The 17,820-nt window shown below is 38.2% G+C and overlaps 1 protein-coding gene and 1 long non-coding RNA gene across 4 annotated transcripts in view; one reads left to right on the top strand and one right to left on the bottom strand.

Moving 5' to 3' along the window:
* NLRP14 (NLR family pyrin domain containing 14) overlaps window positions 1–17,820 on the bottom strand; it is a 286,975-nt gene that overhangs the window by 84,700 nt on the left and 184,455 nt on the right. The gene's annotated exons all lie outside the window — the stretch shown is intronic.
* LOC123380498 lies at window positions 1,375–17,565 on the top strand. Its single transcript, XR_006586350.1, has 3 exons — window positions 1,375–1,603; window positions 4,368–4,487; window positions 17,426–17,565. It is a non-coding gene; the product is annotated as an uncharacterized LOC123380498 (long non-coding RNA).

Here is a 17,820-nt window from a genome sequence, read left to right as displayed (position 1 = left end):
CTCTTCAATTTTCAATTCTACTATTGTCTGTGTTGGTCTCATTTTCTCCTACTAGAAATGGACTTTTTCTGAATTTAGGGAGGTGATTGCCAGCAGCTCCAAGTTTACACTCTCTTGGTTTAGCAACTCTGGTGGAAAGATAGACACTTTTTCTCAGTGTCCATATATCAATCCCAAGAATGGGTTGTGATATCCTTGTTTGGGCCAGGTGTCTATCCCTTTGACCACTTACTGTTGTCATGAGGTATGGGCACTGTGATGATACTCTTCCAAAACAAAATGCAACAGGAATGGGGCAGTTTCCCAAATGGAAGTAGGGTGCTATTACCAGACAAAAGGAAGAGATGCTGGGTAGCAAAACTAATTGGTACCACAAATCCACTAGAAATTCTATTTATCCCTAAACTTACATGTAACATCTTTCCATTAGTGGTTCTATGAACAATTAAAATGGAACTTTAAAGAAAAATGACCTTCTAGGATATATACACCTCAATGTTTTTAGCAGCATTACCTACAATAGCCAAATTATGGAAATAGCCCAAATGTCTATCAACTGATGAATGCATGAAGAAGATGTGGTGTGTGTGTGTGTGTGTGTGTGTGTGTGTGTGTGTGTGATATAATGGAATATTACTCAGCCATACAAAAGAATGAAATCATGCTATTTGCAATGATGTAGATAGAGCTAGAGAGTATTATGTTAAGCGAAGTCAGTTAGAGAAAGACAAATAAGGATTTCACTCATATGTCGAATTTAGGAAACAAAAAAAAATTACCACAGGAGGTAAAAAGGAGGAAAAACCAAGAAACAGACTCTTAACTACAGAGAACAAACTGATGTTTACCAGAAGGGAGGTGGGCAGGGGTATGGGTGAAATAGGTTATGGGGACTAAGGAGTGCACTTGTCATGATGAGCACCGGGTACTGTATGGAAGTGTTGAATCACTATATTTATACACCTGAAACTGATATTACACTGTATGTTAACTGGAATTTAAATAAAAACTTAAAAAAAAAAGAAAAATGGCCTTCTCTGAATCATCCTTTTATTGAGGCCAGCATGGTGGTGGCAGGATCAACATGATGGAGGATGGCAGGTCCAAACCTGTAGGTGATGGCCCCAGAGCAAAGAAAGTAGACACCCCAAGGCACTGATAAAAGTGGATTTGAGGAGCTAGATGATAATAGAGAAGTCTTAAGCCTGAAGTAGCCTAGAAGTAGATATGAGACAAAATCTTAAGTACACAGAGAAGGAAAAGCTTGGGATGGTGTATTAGTCAAGGTTACCCATGGAAACAGAACCAATAGGATATATATATTCTGACATGGAATGTATGTATATATATCCTATTGGTTCTGTTTCTCTGGATAACTAGTTAATATAATATAATATAATATAATATAATATAATATAATATAATTTATAACATAATATATATAATAATATATATAACATAATACTATATTTAGGAATTGGATCACATAATTATGGAGGCTGAGAAGTCCCAACATCTGCAGTCAGCAAGGTGGAGACCCAGGAGAGCTGATGTGTAGTTCCAGTCTGAGTCTGAAGTTCTGAGAATCAAGAAAACCAATGATGTAAGTTCCACTCTGAAAGCCAACAGACTCAAGACCCAAGAGCTAGTGTTTCCATCTGAGTCTGCAGGCTGGACAAGACCAGCTCAGTAGAATCAAGCAGGGGGAGTCCCTTCTTCGGCCTTCAGCTATTCAGGAGCACCAGAGCAACCTGCTCTACTCAGTCTAACAATTCAGATGGCAATAATCCTGAAACACTCTCCCAGACACACCCAGAGTAATGTTTGACCAAATGTCTGGGCACCCTATGGCCTGGTCAAGTTGACACATAAAATTAACCATCACAGAAAGGGACAAGGAGATGTCCCTGCTTTTATACACCTGAAAATCACACTTTCTCACTCCCTTATGCTTCTTCATTTGGCTCTTTATTCCCTCTTTCATTCTTCTCTACCTCTTGTGCCCTCTTCCCCTCCTTTCTGACATGCTTTTTTCCACATTTCCTATTTTCTTAGGAAAATTAAAGTCTTTTTTGGTAAAAAAAATTGCAGGGGCGCCTGGGTGGCTCAGTCGGTTAAGCGTCCGACTTTGGTTCAGGTCCTGATCGCGGTCCGTGAGTTCGAGTCCTGCATCGGGCTCTGTGCTGACTGCTCAGAGCCTGGAGCCTGTTTCAGATTCTGTGTCTCCCTCCCCTGTTCATGCGCTCTCTCTCTCTGTCTCAAAAATAAAATAAACGTTAAAAAAATTAAAAAAAGAAAGTTGCAGACTTTTCAGGAAAGACTGTTACCATTTTGACTCAGTTACAAACATGAGAAAACTAACTCTCCGTAGCTGTGACCTGTTTCAAAGGATGTGATTAAAGAAGCCTATGAGGATAACAGAAAGGTATACATAACTATATTAGCACATATTTAACATCATAAATATATCTCCTTGGGGAAAAAACCTCTGGAAAATCCATGGAAGAAGGCCACTTCCTTGAGCATCTAGACTTCTTATCACAGAAGTAACGGACTCATGACTGAAAGACACCAAATGCCTTCTGAAGACCTGAATCAGGAATGGAGTGTGTCTTGAGTGGTTAGCCCACCTACTCTCAACAAGCAAGAAGACTCAATAGGCTTTAGTATTGGTATTTATATTGTGCCTGGCAGGCTAATAACCCACTTGTCCCCAGAGTTTAATTTTGAACTCAGCTATGCTCACATTCATTCCACATTTCCTGGGTGCAGATCTCGTTCCTGTATCCACAGTGGGAAGGACAAATGCACAGCTTTCCTCCTCCTTTCTATTCGGGCTGCATGCCGTAGCCAGATCCTGACTTCACGGCTGTCTAGTCAAATGGAAGTATGAGTACTTTTTTTTTTTTCTCCTGGGGGAAATATCTGCCCTCCCTGAGTGTGGCCGTGCTGTGAAAAGAGAGATTACAGAGTATCGCTCTATAGTCTCTTCCCCAGTAGCTGCTCACCACGCAAAATGTCAGAGCAGCTGGCGCTCATCAATTCACCCTCTGTGATTTCAAATACCAATTAGAATTGTGAACTCCTAATTGCCTCATTTCTATCCATTTTAAAGTAATTAATAAGTAATTAAGTAATGCGTTAATAATAGCCTCAATCACTTTTCCTATGATCAGCTCCCATATACAGTCATCTTTATGACCTGTGGGGAGCATTGCACTCAGGTCATGTCTTGTTAATAGCCCCCAAGCCAGCCCTGTAAAGCAATCATTTCTTACCAGGGAAATTTGCTTTCATCCCCCAAAGCAGTTAAAAAAAACCCAAAAACAAAATTTTAAAAACCAAACAAAAAAACAAATTCAACCTTTGAGCTGTGATTTGTCAGAGATCCTTTAAAATTTTTTTCTTCCTCTTGCATGTCCTGTCCTTTCCTTTCATCCAATTTATTCTCCACTTAAACTCAGAGGGAGGGGTGAACATCCAGGAGTGATTTCTAATTGCAGCGAAGCCTTATCGCTTGACAGCTCCTGAGCACACAGTTCCTCCAGTGGTTGGAACGTTCACTTGAACTCCCAGTTTTGGTTCATCATAATTATAGTTTATATTAGCTGTGAGATGTGAAGGGACTTATTAACCTTTGGGTTTTGATTCAAGGGGAAGGATGACCACTGCAAAACTAACCAGACCATCAGGAGAGCTGTAAGCAGAAAGCACAGTCATAAATAGATCTCTCAAAGAGATTGAAACTTGTCAGTCTCATGATGACCCCCGCCAGCTGAGAGCAGGAGTGACCAAACCATTTAGAAATGGGTTGAGAAAGCACTGGAAGTCTTATCAAATATCACTAACCTTCAGTTTGAGGGGACTCAACCTTCAGTTGAGGGGTTTGGAGATGGAAACTCTAATTCCAAAGATGCAGGGGGTGCCTGGGCGGGTCAGTCATTTAGCATCTGACTTCTTGGTTTCAGCTCAGGTCATGATCTCACAGTTTTTGAGTTTGACTCTTGTGTCAGGCTCTGTGCTGAAAGGGCGGAGCCTGCTTCAGATTCTCTCTCCCTCTATGCTCCTCCCTGGCTTGCTCCGCCCCCCCCCCTCAAAAAACAAATAAATAAACAAAGATGCAGAATAAGAGTTCTTGCTTTCTGAGTGTGGACATGAGACTATTGGAGAATAACTTACAGAGACTGAGTGAGATAGGGTCTTTTCAAGTAAGGTGCCCATCCATTAATTATTTCTTCTTTCCCCTGGATTTGCAAATGTGCTCTCTCCACTGGTCTCTTTCATCTACAATATAAATATACTAAAGTACCTCTCTTAAACAAACAAAAGACAAAACTGCTCCTCTCTGCCCTTCCTCTCTCCTCTAGGGACTACCTCGTGTCATGGATAGGCTTTCCATCTGCAGTGCCACACCTTCTCAACAGGTCCATCCCAATGTGCAGACAGTTCCACAGTATTAGGATGGTGTTTCTCCAGGAGGTGATGGGGTGAGTGTGGGGTTCTCCAGGAACAATCTTTGTAACCAAGATTTGATTCAGGAGGTTTATTGAAGACTGTCATTGAGAATAATACCTGTAAACAAGTAGAAAAAACTGGATTCTGCTAAGAGAGAGGTTAACGTGGTATGTGTTTGCATTGAGGTTTCAGCCAATCTCATGGGAACTCTGAAACTAAGATGGCTCTTCACAGATATCCTAAATTGAGGCAAGGGGGATGGATTCTGATATCCCTGCATCAACAAGTCATTGAATACAGGTCGCCTCTGGGGAGGAAGCAAGGAACCTTGGACAAGGACAATTTCTGTGGAAGGATTCAGACATGAGCAAACAGCAGTCAACTTTCCTGACAACTGGAAGAATGAGTGCCTCGCTCCTGGAAGATAGATCTAGATGATGGGCCTCAGCATGCAGAATATTCACCCTTCTTCCCTTCACATCATCCTCCACAAGCCCATCCCTTCTTATGCAGAAGTATAGTAGGCTTCTCGCAACACTGATGTGACTTTGTTCATTTCCCTCAACTTGTTCTGTGAGAGTAGGATTTGTTTGTTCCTCTCTAGGAAGTGGGCTCCATTCACCTCCAACAACAAGCAACCACAACCACTATTTTCTTGCCAGAGTCTTCCTTCTAATCTCAAATACTTTCTCTAGAACCTGTTTGAAAGGTGACTGATTAAAGTTAAATGCAATTCTAAGGAAAGAGATTAGAATACTTCCATATCCTTCATCTGTCCTTCCCTTTAATTAGAGTTTCAATGACTTCCTAATTATCGAAATCAAAGGACACTTTTTACTCCTCAAGTCAATTTATGTCTCTAGAATATGAACTCATTCTACACTTTGAAACTTCCTTCTCTTCCTCCTTCATGTTTTTCTTTATCTCACATTCTCTTCACATTCTGTTTACTTCTGGCTCTAATATCTGAGATTCTAGACTTCTCTTTCTGTTTATCCCCAATACACCAGTATAGTATCTAGATCACACTAATAACCCAGAAATTGTATTTACTATTATATTCCTTCTATACACATCGGCCATATGCTATTGATGTTCCATATCTACAAATCTAGCTCATATATCCTTACTGAGAAATTTTGCTTTATATGTGTGATGTGTGGTGTACATATTAGATATACTTGGACATTTACATTTAAATGTCTTAGATAAATTATACACAATATATCTTCTTTTTCCCTAAACCCAATTAGCTTCCTATATTCCCTATCTCAAGTACCGTATCACCAGACATACACACCACCAAGCCATCCTAAGCTCTGGCTTCTTCTTATTCCAAGTGTAATCAAACACCAAGTCTGTTTATTCTCCTTGCTAAGTAGCTTTTAAATCTCTCCACTATTCTTCTCATTGTATGGTCCTAGTAGAAGCCTCATAAATTCTCACCTAAACCTCTTTAAGAGCTTCCTAATGGGTTTCCTCACTCCATTCTCCCCTCCTCCAATTCATTTTTCACACTGCTAATAGAATGATATGCTTAAAGCACACATCTAATCTTATTGCTCCCTTCCTTAAAAGCCTTCAACTTCTGATTGCCTTCTGGATAATGTTCAAATTCTTTGTCATGGCATTAAAAGAACCCCAGGACCTGGCCCTTGCCCAACTCCCTAGCCTTATCTCTTGCCACACTCAACTTCAGACACACCAGATCTTCTGTCATTTCCAAAATTTTTCATGCTCCTCATACCACCATGTCTTGCTTATGCTGATTCATTTGGACCATCCTTCCCACATATGGAGACTATTTTTTAGAAGCAGGTTTTGAGTCCACAGCACTTCTCATCTAACCACATTGTCCAAGGAGAAGAACTATATGGGTGAGGAATAGTTGGTGAGTTTTACCTGAGCATTCTGTAGCCCATACAATTAGAAGGGTGGAGATAAAAGGAGACAGTTCTTAGAGATGAAGAAATGTACCTCTATCACTTCAAAATTAAAGTTAGGAAAAATAAAGTGGATTCTGAGAAGATAAGAATCTAAATTCAATTTGCAACTAAGACAACCCAACAAATGGTGAAGGGAAAACATGAAAAAATTATTATCATTGGAAAACAGAGGGGGTCAAACCAAAATACCTGCAACTTTAGGTTCATAAAATATGTTCAAAGAAAAATGGATTTAAATTGTCTACAATGGTCTACAATCGGTTTAACTGTCAACTGTCTACAATTAGTCACTGCATACAAGTGGAGGCTGGCTAGGTGGCAGCTCTCTTGGCTTACTGAGGTCCATGCTGCCTGACTGTAGCTACTCTACTTTCCTGGAAATAGATAAGGCCAAAATGACCCCAAACTACCCTTAGATGTCTGCCTAGATTAAAGGTCCTGCTTCGCAGTCATATTTCTGGCACCTCCATTCTTTATAGCCTCCCAAGGAATTAATAGGGCGATGGGATGGAATTCCCACAGTCACCTATATGATCAAGGGGTCTTCTAGTCATTTAAGAGACTCACCTGAGGGAAGACCTGTGCATCTATTGCCTTGCATGAGTAGGCCTGCCAACTTCTCATCTACGGTCTTTTAGGAAATAAAATCAACTGCTGCTACTCTACATCTACAGTTGCCAGAATTACATAGGATTTGAAGGATTCTACCCCAGTGGGGAAAAAAAACCCAACTCTGTAGCTCTTCAAGAGGGAAGAAAATCATAGAGAAAATAAAAGTAGCACTTAAAAATACAGTATTAAACTGAGTACTCAAGGCAACTAGGCCAACATTTTTTTTTAAAAAAAGAGTTAATGTGGAAAATAGAAGACTAAAGAATTCTAAACCCTATTCTCTGTTAATGGGATATTGGATTGATAAAACTCAGCAGGCTGCCATACTAAAGAGCAATTTGACAATAAAAAAGTGTTTTTCAGGATGCCTGGGTGGCTTAGTAGGTTGAGAGTCCAACTCTTGATTTTGGCTCAGGTCATGATCCTAGGGTCATGGGATCAAGCCCTGCATTGGGCTCTGCACTGAGTATGGAGCCTGCTTAAGATTCTCTTTCTCTCTCTTTCTCCCCTTGCCCCTCCACTGCTTGCGCTCTCTCTCTCTCAAAAAAGTGTTTTTCAATGAAAAAATTGAATTTGCCAAAATAAAAAATTTCAACAGAGGCAATGAACAGAAGAATGTATACTACTAACACTGAATTAAAGTGTTTAATTATTGAAACAAACATTCCTCCCAGAATGCAGAGCATAAGGACCAAAATAGAATTAGGAGAAAACTCATAGAGGACAAATCTAGGTGCTCCAATCTGAATAATGAGAGAAGTGAAAGGAGAGAAAAGAGCTGATGGAGAAGAGACGGCAATAACAGTTGAACTGGAAGAAAATTTCTCTGAGTTGAAAAACCAAATACTGGCCAAGATTATTGAAAAAAATATCTACATATACTTAGACATATCCCAGGGACATTTTGGAATCAAAAGATAACGTCCTAAAAGCTCCCACATAGAAAAGAGCAGTTACCTAAAAAAAAAGAAAAAAATTAATCAGATTGGCACCAGTATCTTCATATATAATACTGTATATACAGTATCAATGGAGCAATATCTATGGATCTTTTTTAAAAAAAGAGATGGTAATTATGCATTACTATATCCAACTGAGTTTCATTCATTGATGATGGCAAGAAATTTTTAGACATGCAAGGACTTAGAAAGTATCGCATCCATATTTCCTTTCTGAAGAAAAATAAAGATACTCATAAAAGTACTCTAGCCAAATGAAAATTGCATTAGCATAAAGATCTCAAGATGGTGAAAATTTAATATACAAGAAACAGTAGCAATCAATGAAACTAGTGGTGATTTAATCTAAATAACAGTTGGTACTATGGTCCTGAAATATGTGGGAATTGTTAAGAAAGATTTCTTGAAATAGAAAGGACATAATGTAAGAAAAAATGAATAACAATGTAAGAATAAATTCAAGAGTGCAGATCCTTAAGCCTAACTGCTACTTCCATCACTTTCTAGCTGTTATAATCAAGAGAAAATTACTTAACCTCTTGTGTCTTGGTTTCTTCCTCAGTATAATGAGCTTGATAATAGCATCTGCTTCATAAGGTTGTTGTGAAGGATAAATAAACTAGTATTTAATATTAGTCTTGGAAAAGCATTTCACATATAATAAAATTAGAACATATAAAGGGCTTAGAAAAGTATTCAGCATATAGTTAAGTGCCTAATAAACATCATCTCTCATCATCATCATCGCTACTGTCATTGTATCATTGAGAGGGCAGAAACGTAATTTCTGTTTAATTCTCAATACCACTAGAAAAAAAAGTTTCAAAATGTTATTTATTTATTTATTTATTTATTTATTTATTTATTTATTTATTTAAAAGTTTATTATTTTGAGAGAGAGAGCGAGCAGGGGAGGGACCTAGAAAGAGGCAGAGAGAGAGAATTCCAAACAGGCTCTGCACTGTCCACGCAGAGCCTGATGTGGGGCTCAAACTCACGAACCCTCAGATCATGGTTTGGGCCAAAATCCAGAGTAGGATGCTTAACCAACTGAACCACTCAGGTGCCTGTCAAAAAGTTTATTTAAATTAAGGAACCAGTAGAAAACTTGAAGTAGGTTACAGAAATTTGAAATCAATTGAAGAAAAGAGGAACACATATCACTTGATCAATCCAGCTAATTAACCAAAATGACAAATACAGGAAAAGAATTTTCTTTGAGGTGATGATTAGAAACCTAATTTTGGCCACACTGAATCTGAGAGTCTTCTTGGACAGTTAAATGAATATCTGGGACTGAAGATAGATCTGGACTAGAGATATATATTTTTGAAAATGAAGTTCACAGATGTAGTTAAGGCATGTGAGGATTTCAAGAAGAATTACAGTAATGTGCAGCAAAGAGGTCTGATAAAATAGTTTGATTTGTCCACAAGGAGATCACTGGTAACTTGGTGAGAACAAGCTTGATCACAGCAGACTGAAGAGATGATTGGTACCCTGGCAGTATGGAGAATCAGTTGGCTAAATTTAGTAACACTACATGGGAAATGCTACACTCAGGGAAGAATATACTCATCTCTGTGCAGAGGTGAAAACCTTCACACATGAAATGATATCCTTGGCATAGGACAGAGGCCACGGAGCAAACAGGCCATCATAACTTCATTCATTCAACAAATATCCATTGACTACTTACGGGCTAGATGCTGCACTGGACTCTGGGGATACACTGGTGAATAGAACACACCTTCCTTCCCCCATGTGGTATTAAGAGCTATAGCCATGAAAAAAGGTCTTTCCTCAACCCACAAGAGGAAGAGGCTTATTTCTAGATGTTAAACCAACAAGATAAACGCTGAGTTATAAGAAGCCTCCCACTTTTTTCTTTACCTTCTCAGAGAGAAATGTGAATTTTTATCCACATTCAGTACTTCCTGAATAGAGCGTACATGGGAGATACAGGAGAGATGGAAAATGTATGTCCTATATACATTTTAGGATGTTAACTACATGATACTTTGTGTCCCAGAATCCTGTGCATCTCATGAAAAGGGGCTCCTTCCTACTTGGGTGCAGACCACCCATTTATTATTTATTCTTAGATAAGCAAACAGTAAGAAGAGCCTCTCTTTCAAGGTTCCCTACAAACTGTAGGTTGCTTAAGCAAGAGAAAGTCTGGGCATTTCTTATGGACATTTCTTGCCCTCCTTCCATCCCATTCACTTTAAATCAGTCTTAGGAAGGAGACTGGGTCAAGGAATACCTTTTCTCACAATTCCTGTGAATACCCTACCAGGAATTCAAACTTCATAGTTGTCAGTTGTGTAAGGACAGCAGTTTCCTGGCTGTTAAGTTACTGTCCTCATATAATTGTGCTGCATTCCCTTTTGCAGGGGTGGCACAGTGACCATTTTTCATCAGTTGCCTTGAATGAGTAATGGAAGACTGGGAACTCAGAACTCCACGTATAAGTTCTGAAGATTTACTATATTATAAGACCAGGGACTGGAGTGAGAAAATCTCAAAAAAGTATGGGGGGGGGGGCGCACCAAAATCAAAGTCATGCATAAAGCCCAGGTGAGAGCATGAAGTCTGAAGAAAGCCAGAGGACCTGTCCTAATTTGTTAAAATCCAATGGGACTAGAATTGAATATAAAATTTGGGTACAAGAGACAAAAATCAGGGATGAAGAAAAGAGCACAGGCACAAAAGTATTGGTGATTGCCTTTATGAAACTGCTTACAGTTTAATTGGGATAAGATTTGCAGAGTTTTGAGATCTACTGAAATTGCACGGGAACTCCATGAGCATGAAACAATTTTCTTGGGAGGATTAAGTCAGAAGTCTGTGTAGGGTTGTCGAAAAAAATGAGAACATAAATTTGCACCAGCTCCAGTAAGCATCCCTTAGATTCAGTCTGCTCTGGTTTCCTGGAAAATTATTACTATTGGAAGCTGGATATTCCATTGAATTATACATTATAATCAACTTACTCATTCCCTTATTGTTGAAAATTTATGTCATTTACATTTTTCATTCCTATAATACATGATTTACATCTTCATACATGGCATTTGTGTTTCTGTTAACTATTACACTGCATCCTTAGGATAGATGCAGTTGCAGAATTTTAAGAAGGAATTTAAGCTGCTCAGATCAGAATCTTGGAAAAATAGTTCTGATTAAAGGGGAAAAGAATTAGAAATAGGGAAACAAAATAGAAGACGCCAGCAATAGCAATTACTAAACTAAGGAATTGGCAGGGACAATGAATGTTTAAAATAAGAACTGATAGAACTGGATGTCTGAGCAGATGTAGTAGGGAGAGAGGGGAGGGACTTGGGTAACTCGTTGGTTTCAAGGAGGTAAATATGTTGAGTTTTAGGTGATGAATTTGAGATATCCAGGAGATTTCAAGTGTTTGGTTGGGATGTACACCTCTAGAGCACAAGATGTGTACAAAGGGGAAGACACAGCTATTATTTGTATGCACACAGGTGATACTTGAAACTGTAATTGCATAGATATGATTACCCAGAAACACCATGAAAAGAAAAGAGGCCAAGAAAGGCCAGATTTGGGAGAAACACCAAAATAATATGGGAGGGCAGAGGAAGAAGACCTTTTGTTCTTTCAAAATAGAGGTCAATGATAGAGAAGATCCAAAATATGATGTGATTAGAGACACCAAGTGGGAGAGCTTCAAAAACAGAGTAATATTTCCTAAAAAGGAAATATGCTAAAGAAAAGTCCAGTAGGATAAGAATTAGAAAACAACAACTGGTATTAAATGTTCTTCTGCTCCTAGATTCCTTTAGTAGTTCTTATTCCCAAATTGGATAGAACTAGATTCTCCATGAATTATGGAAAAATAAAATGCAGACTTGTAAGTGATGATTATCCTATGCCTAAAATTCTCCAAATTATATACAATAAATTTAGTTCCGCTATAATCATTTTTATTATTGATTTATTTTATATATTTACACCACACAACACAGGCTTGTTTTAGAATTCATGTATGAATTTAATCTTTTTTATGTAGTATACATCTTTGGTCCTTTACTGTACCCACTAAAAAACTTTGTCTATTATTTCTTATCAAATATTTATTGCATTTATTTAATTGAATCTAAGACATAATTCGGAGCACCTCATAGACACTCAGTAAATGTTTATTGAATTAATATATTAGTGAATTGATGAGCTTAAAGTCTTAGTCCACAGAGACTAAGTATTTTATCTTCCTCCTTTTAAAGACATGTTATACTACATAGCCTGCAAGCCTTGTTGTAGCTGGAGGCAATGTACTATGATCGAATGAGGCGACAAACATTAGTAATTAATCACTTACTATGTGACAGTCATTGGGGACAAGCTTGTTGCATACATATCTCCAATCTGCACTTGTATTCATTCTCCTTTTTCTCTCCTATTGATGAATACTTTATGTGCTTGCTTATTTAAGGCTGGCCCCTCCAATGACAGACTCAGTGGTACATTCATAGATGTTAACAACCTACTCCTCTGGGGAAAAATAACCCAGATTCATAGCCTCTGCTGATTTCTTTGATGTAAATAGTTCCAAAATGGCCTATTTGATGTCATTGAACTTGGAGAGCTGAGAAGAGATGCTCACTCAAGAACACCATTAGATGTGCTAGATCTCACCTTTTCTTGTCACTCAAGGACATCATTCCTGCAATTTTTCCTTCTTGCTCCTGAAATAACAATTTCCCTCTCTTCTGGAAATTCCTCATTAGGTTGTGAACATACTATTACTTCTCCTACTAAAAAAGGAAAGAAAGAAAGAAAGAAAGAAAGAAAGAAAGAAAGAAAGAAAGAAAGAAAGAAAGAAAGAAAGAAGGAAGGAAGGAAGGAAGGAAGGAAGGAAGGAAGGAAGGAAGGAAGGAAGAAAGAAAGAAAGAAAGAAAGAAAGAAAGAAAGAAAGAAAGAAAGATCTCTCAACTCTACTCCTGTTTCCAGCTACTATGCCATTTTTCTACTCCCCTTACAGCAAAAATTTGTAAGGATCTGTATATACTCACTAACATAGTTCTTCTCTTTCCATTCTCTCTCATACTCAGTCAGACTTTGCCTCCCTGCTCCACTAAAATTACTTTTTAAAGACCATTAATGACCTCATTTTTGTCAGATCCAAAAATCCAATGTTTAATTCCATGTTTAAATTCCATTTGATCCAATATTAATTCCACATTCTCATTTTACTTGACCAATCAGCAGTATTGGACACTTTGCTTTCAATGCTACATGTTTCCTGGTTTCTCTTCACCCCTACTGACCACTCCTTTAATCCTCATTCCAAACCTGTGTTGGTTCTTTCTCCACTTTTGATTTCTCAATGCTGGAGGACCTCAGGGCTCAGTCCATGGACTTTTCTTCTCTATTTATACTCCCTCTTTTTCTCATGGCTTTAAATATCATGTATAAAAATGACAACTCCTAAATTTGTTTCTAGTCCAGACCTCTCCCTTGAGCTTTAGATTTGTATATCTAATTGCTTTTTAAACATCTATACTTTGAATGTCAAGTGGCATCTCAAATTTATCATGCCCAAACTTGAGGTGCCCTTACCCAGCCCTGTCCTGTTCCACCTGCATTCTAGACAATCCCAGTTAATGGCATCCTTCCCACTGCTTAAGACAAAAACTTTACAGTCATGATTTATTCTCCTCTTTTCCTGATATCTCACATATATTCCTCAGTAAATCCTTTGAACTCTGCATTTAAGATGTATCTAGATTCTGACCAATCTTCTCCCTGTTCACTTTTATAATGCTCTCTCACCTGAATTTGGACTCCTTGTTTTCTTTTTTTGTAAGTTTCATTTTATTTTAATTCCAGTATAGTTAACATACAGTGTTATATTAGTTTCAGGCATACAATAATTATATTAGTTTCAGTGATTCAACAATTCTACACATTACTCAGTGCTCATCACAAGTATACCCCTTAATCCTGGTCTCCTGTTTTCATTCTTGTCCTTCTATTTATTCTCAACACAGTGGCCAGTGTAAATTTTTCAAAATGTAAATATGCTCACATCAACCCTCCATTCAAACATTTCCGATGGTCTTTCATCTCATTCATAGTAAAGCTGTGATTCTTACAATGACCAATAATGCCCTACATGATCTGGGTCTCTGCTACCCTTCTCCCCTACCCACTTTGCTCCAGCCTCACCAGTCTCATTGCCATTCCTTGAATATTCTTAAGGTTCCTTGAACCTAGGGCTGGTGCACTGGCTGTTCCCCATATCTGGAGCACTCTTCTCCCAAGGTGTTTGTCTGGTTTATTCCAGTGCATTTTTCAAGACTTTGCTGGAACGTCACTTTCTCAGTGATAACTTCCCCCATTCCCACCCCAGAACTCTGTCTCTTTTGACCTGCTCTGTGTCTCCATAGTACTTCTAATATTCTGTAACTACTGATTTTTGGAAAAGCAAATTTCTTGAGGGCAAAGAATTTTTTTTCTTATTTTTTTCATCAATATATCCCCAGCACTAAGAACAGTTACTGGCATGTAGCTGGTATTCAATAAATATTTGTTGAAAGAATAAATGATCTCATTTACCTCTCACAATACTACGAAGTAGGTGTTATGAACTTTCTTATGTTACAAATGAAGAAACTGGAGCTCATATATATTATCTGGTCCATATTCAAAGAGCTACTAGGCAGTGGAGCTGAAACTCAAATTTATTAGTATACTGAATAGAACACTAAAAATTACTGATACAGTCTATAAGCTTCATTAAAATATGAGTCTTTGATTACAAGAGACATTTTTTCATTACCTAAATAAAATAATGGTTACACACAATAATTTTGAATAATAATTATCTCTTCCAAAGGGTAGGGAGGTTGTGAAGAACTGATTCCAATGATTTGGAGTTGGTGTGACCATCCAGTTTCCTCCAATTACAGGTTGATGAAAATCATCTTAATCAATCAGGCATATCTCACAGAATATTGGTTGGTCAGTAGGTATATTTGGGTAAAACAATCTTCCCTTTTGAAACTGTAGGTTGAGATGGAGTGTCACTTGTTAGGAGAAACTGTGCCAGACTAATACCCTTATAAAATCCTTCGCAATTAGAAATACATGCTTAATGTGAACTCTACCTTTTTAATGAAATACTATTCTCTGACTGTCATATACCCAGATATTTGAGGCAATGAAAGAGGAAAATTGGGCAGAAAGCGTGAAAGATCTCAAACTTACAAGATATTCAGAGATGTACATTGTACCAAGAGAGCACAGAGCAAACCAAGGTCCAATGGTGGGAAACTGCAGAGCGTTGTTCACGAAATGGAGCCAAGTATAATACAAAAAGAGATTGGGATGAGAAGCTGAAGAAAAAACATGGGAGGTCATGGAAGTGATGCTAACTTGTTAGTAATGGGAAACCTTGAGGGTTTTTAAAAATGTGATCTATGTGCCATTATGTGTGTGTGTGTGTGTGTTTGTGTGTGTGTGTGTGTGTGTGTGTGAGAGAGAGAGAGAGAGAGAGAGAGAGAGAGAGAGAGAGAGAGAGAAGGAGAGGGATAGAGGGAGGGAAGAGGGGAGAGAGAGAGAGATTGTAGTTGTAGACAACCAAAGGAAAGGAAAGAAATCAAACTGTAAAATTTGTCAGCCTCCAAAATGACCTTATTTATTTCCTTATTTATCCTGCACTTCAGTTAAAAAAATTAAAGAAATAGCTAGCAAATAGGCTATGTGGCCCTCTGCAATGAGGGAAGCAAATGCTGAGAGATGTTATAGGAAATAAGACGCAACCACTTGAAGGAAATAGAAGCAGGAAGCAAGTAATCTGAAACATAAGCCAATGCAATGGAGAGAAATGGAACTAGACCCAATGTAGGTAAACTAAGCATATGCATGTGTGCATACGCACATGGACACCACACCAAGCCGCATTGTCAGAATGAAAGGCCTGACATGTGACTGCCACACACTAGGTGGTCAGAGTCTGTATCTTCATTACATATGCAGAATGGCTGGTGCTGGCTGTTACAGCATGCAGAGGCTGTGCTGGAGCATACAGACCAATAAACTGTGTGCCATCACAGCATATACAGACTGTTAGAATACAGGCAGGCTGACACATGCTGGGCTGTCATGTTGCAAACTGGTCTGCTAGGATGTTATAAAATCTACCGAGCAGTCATGGTACCTTGTAGACTGCATGAAATGCCTCCCCTCCTTGTGTAAAATGGGCTAATGTGGTTCTTGTAAGACTGCCCTGGTATATACTGAGCTGTCAAGGTACATGCAGAAGGTTGTCTGTCATAGTGCATGCCAGCTGATAGATCCTGTACTGTCGCAGGTTATATTGGCTGTCATGATGCATACATACTGACATACTCTGGACTCTTATGAGTAAATATGAGAGTGTTACAGTGAATGAGACTGACACACACAGGTCCACACAGTGTAAAATGGCTCTCCAGGTGCATCCAAATGGACCTATTCTGTGCTGTCATATATATACTTGGTTGTCATGGCACGTGCAGATTTACACATAGGGGTGTCACACTGGGTAGTAAACTGGCATGGTACGTACACACTGACATACTTTGGGCTAATAAGGCATATGTAGGGCCATCATAAGCCATGTGGGCGAACCTACTGGGTTAATTTAATGACAGTGGGTCGTCATGGTGCAAGCAGGATGCTACATACTAGACCACCATCAGGATGAAGTGGCTAAATAAGTTTCCTATTTTATGGCCCACTAATGTATACCTCTAACCCCTATACTAAACAACCATTGCAGTGCTAATATTGCATTGTTGTTATAAAAGTTGTTATAGGAACTTTAAGTTGTTATAAAAGTCCTTCCGTTCAAAAGGAAGTACCCAAATGGGTGAGCAATCATATTCTTTTCCCTTTCCCTAACACATTAAAGGGAATGCCTTTGGCTTTTCATTTTTCCTTCAGTTACTTGAGATATATATATATATATATATATATATATATATATATAATTTTACTTATCTAGGCAGATGGCAATAAACATATTGTGTTTTCCCTGACAGATAATTTGGTTTCCTACACTTAGAGTATACTATGTTTATACCAATACACTGCAATATTTATCTGTCACCTCTCAAGGCTAAATATACTTGTAAACTTTAAAGAAATTATTGATAATTTTCAAAAGTTTTAAGTATCAAAATGAAATAAAATGTATTTTTTATACATATAAGCTTGTATGAGTATGAGAAAATGCATAATGTAATGTCATTTGGTTTGCATAATAAATATAAGTTTTAATGAGAATCAAATAAATGCAATGGGACAAAAAATACAAATTATAATATCATATCTACTAAGGATTCTGACAACTTGACCTCAGGTTTCTGTCAACATGATCACTGGATATGCTGAAAGGCATCTAAGGCATTTATACCTTTCTTCTGATAGTTAACATCTGGGTTCTAAAAAGAAGCATATCCTAAGTCGAGAAAGAGTACAGTGAAGGGTAGCGAAGAGGAGACAGGAGAGGGCAGCGTGACCAGTGCCATGGTGAGCCATTTGAGAAAAGAAGCTGCTCAAGGCTATGGAGGTAAGCACGCATTGTGGCAAAACCTATATGGGACTGGATATGGAAGTTCGGTAGTTGGTTTTAAGATGATAGAAAATCCCACAAACCATTTTATTCTTTTTTGGCATGTGTTTTCTAGTTTGAAATCTCAAACTCACAGAAAAGTAGTGTGTACAGTACAAAAAACTTTGAGAGTGAATTGTTGACTTGTATTTCCTACAAGCAAGGGTATTTTCTCAATAATCATAACCTGAACACCAAAATCAGGAAACCA

Source organism: Felis catus, chromosome D1 (assembly GCF_018350175.1).
Source record: "Felis catus isolate Fca126 chromosome D1, F.catus_Fca126_mat1.0, whole genome shotgun sequence".
Lineage (NCBI taxonomy): Eukaryota > Metazoa > Chordata > Mammalia > Carnivora > Felidae > Felis > Felis catus.
The sequence above is the reverse complement of the archived record's forward strand: the minus strand, read 5'-3'. Positions and strand labels throughout refer to the sequence as shown.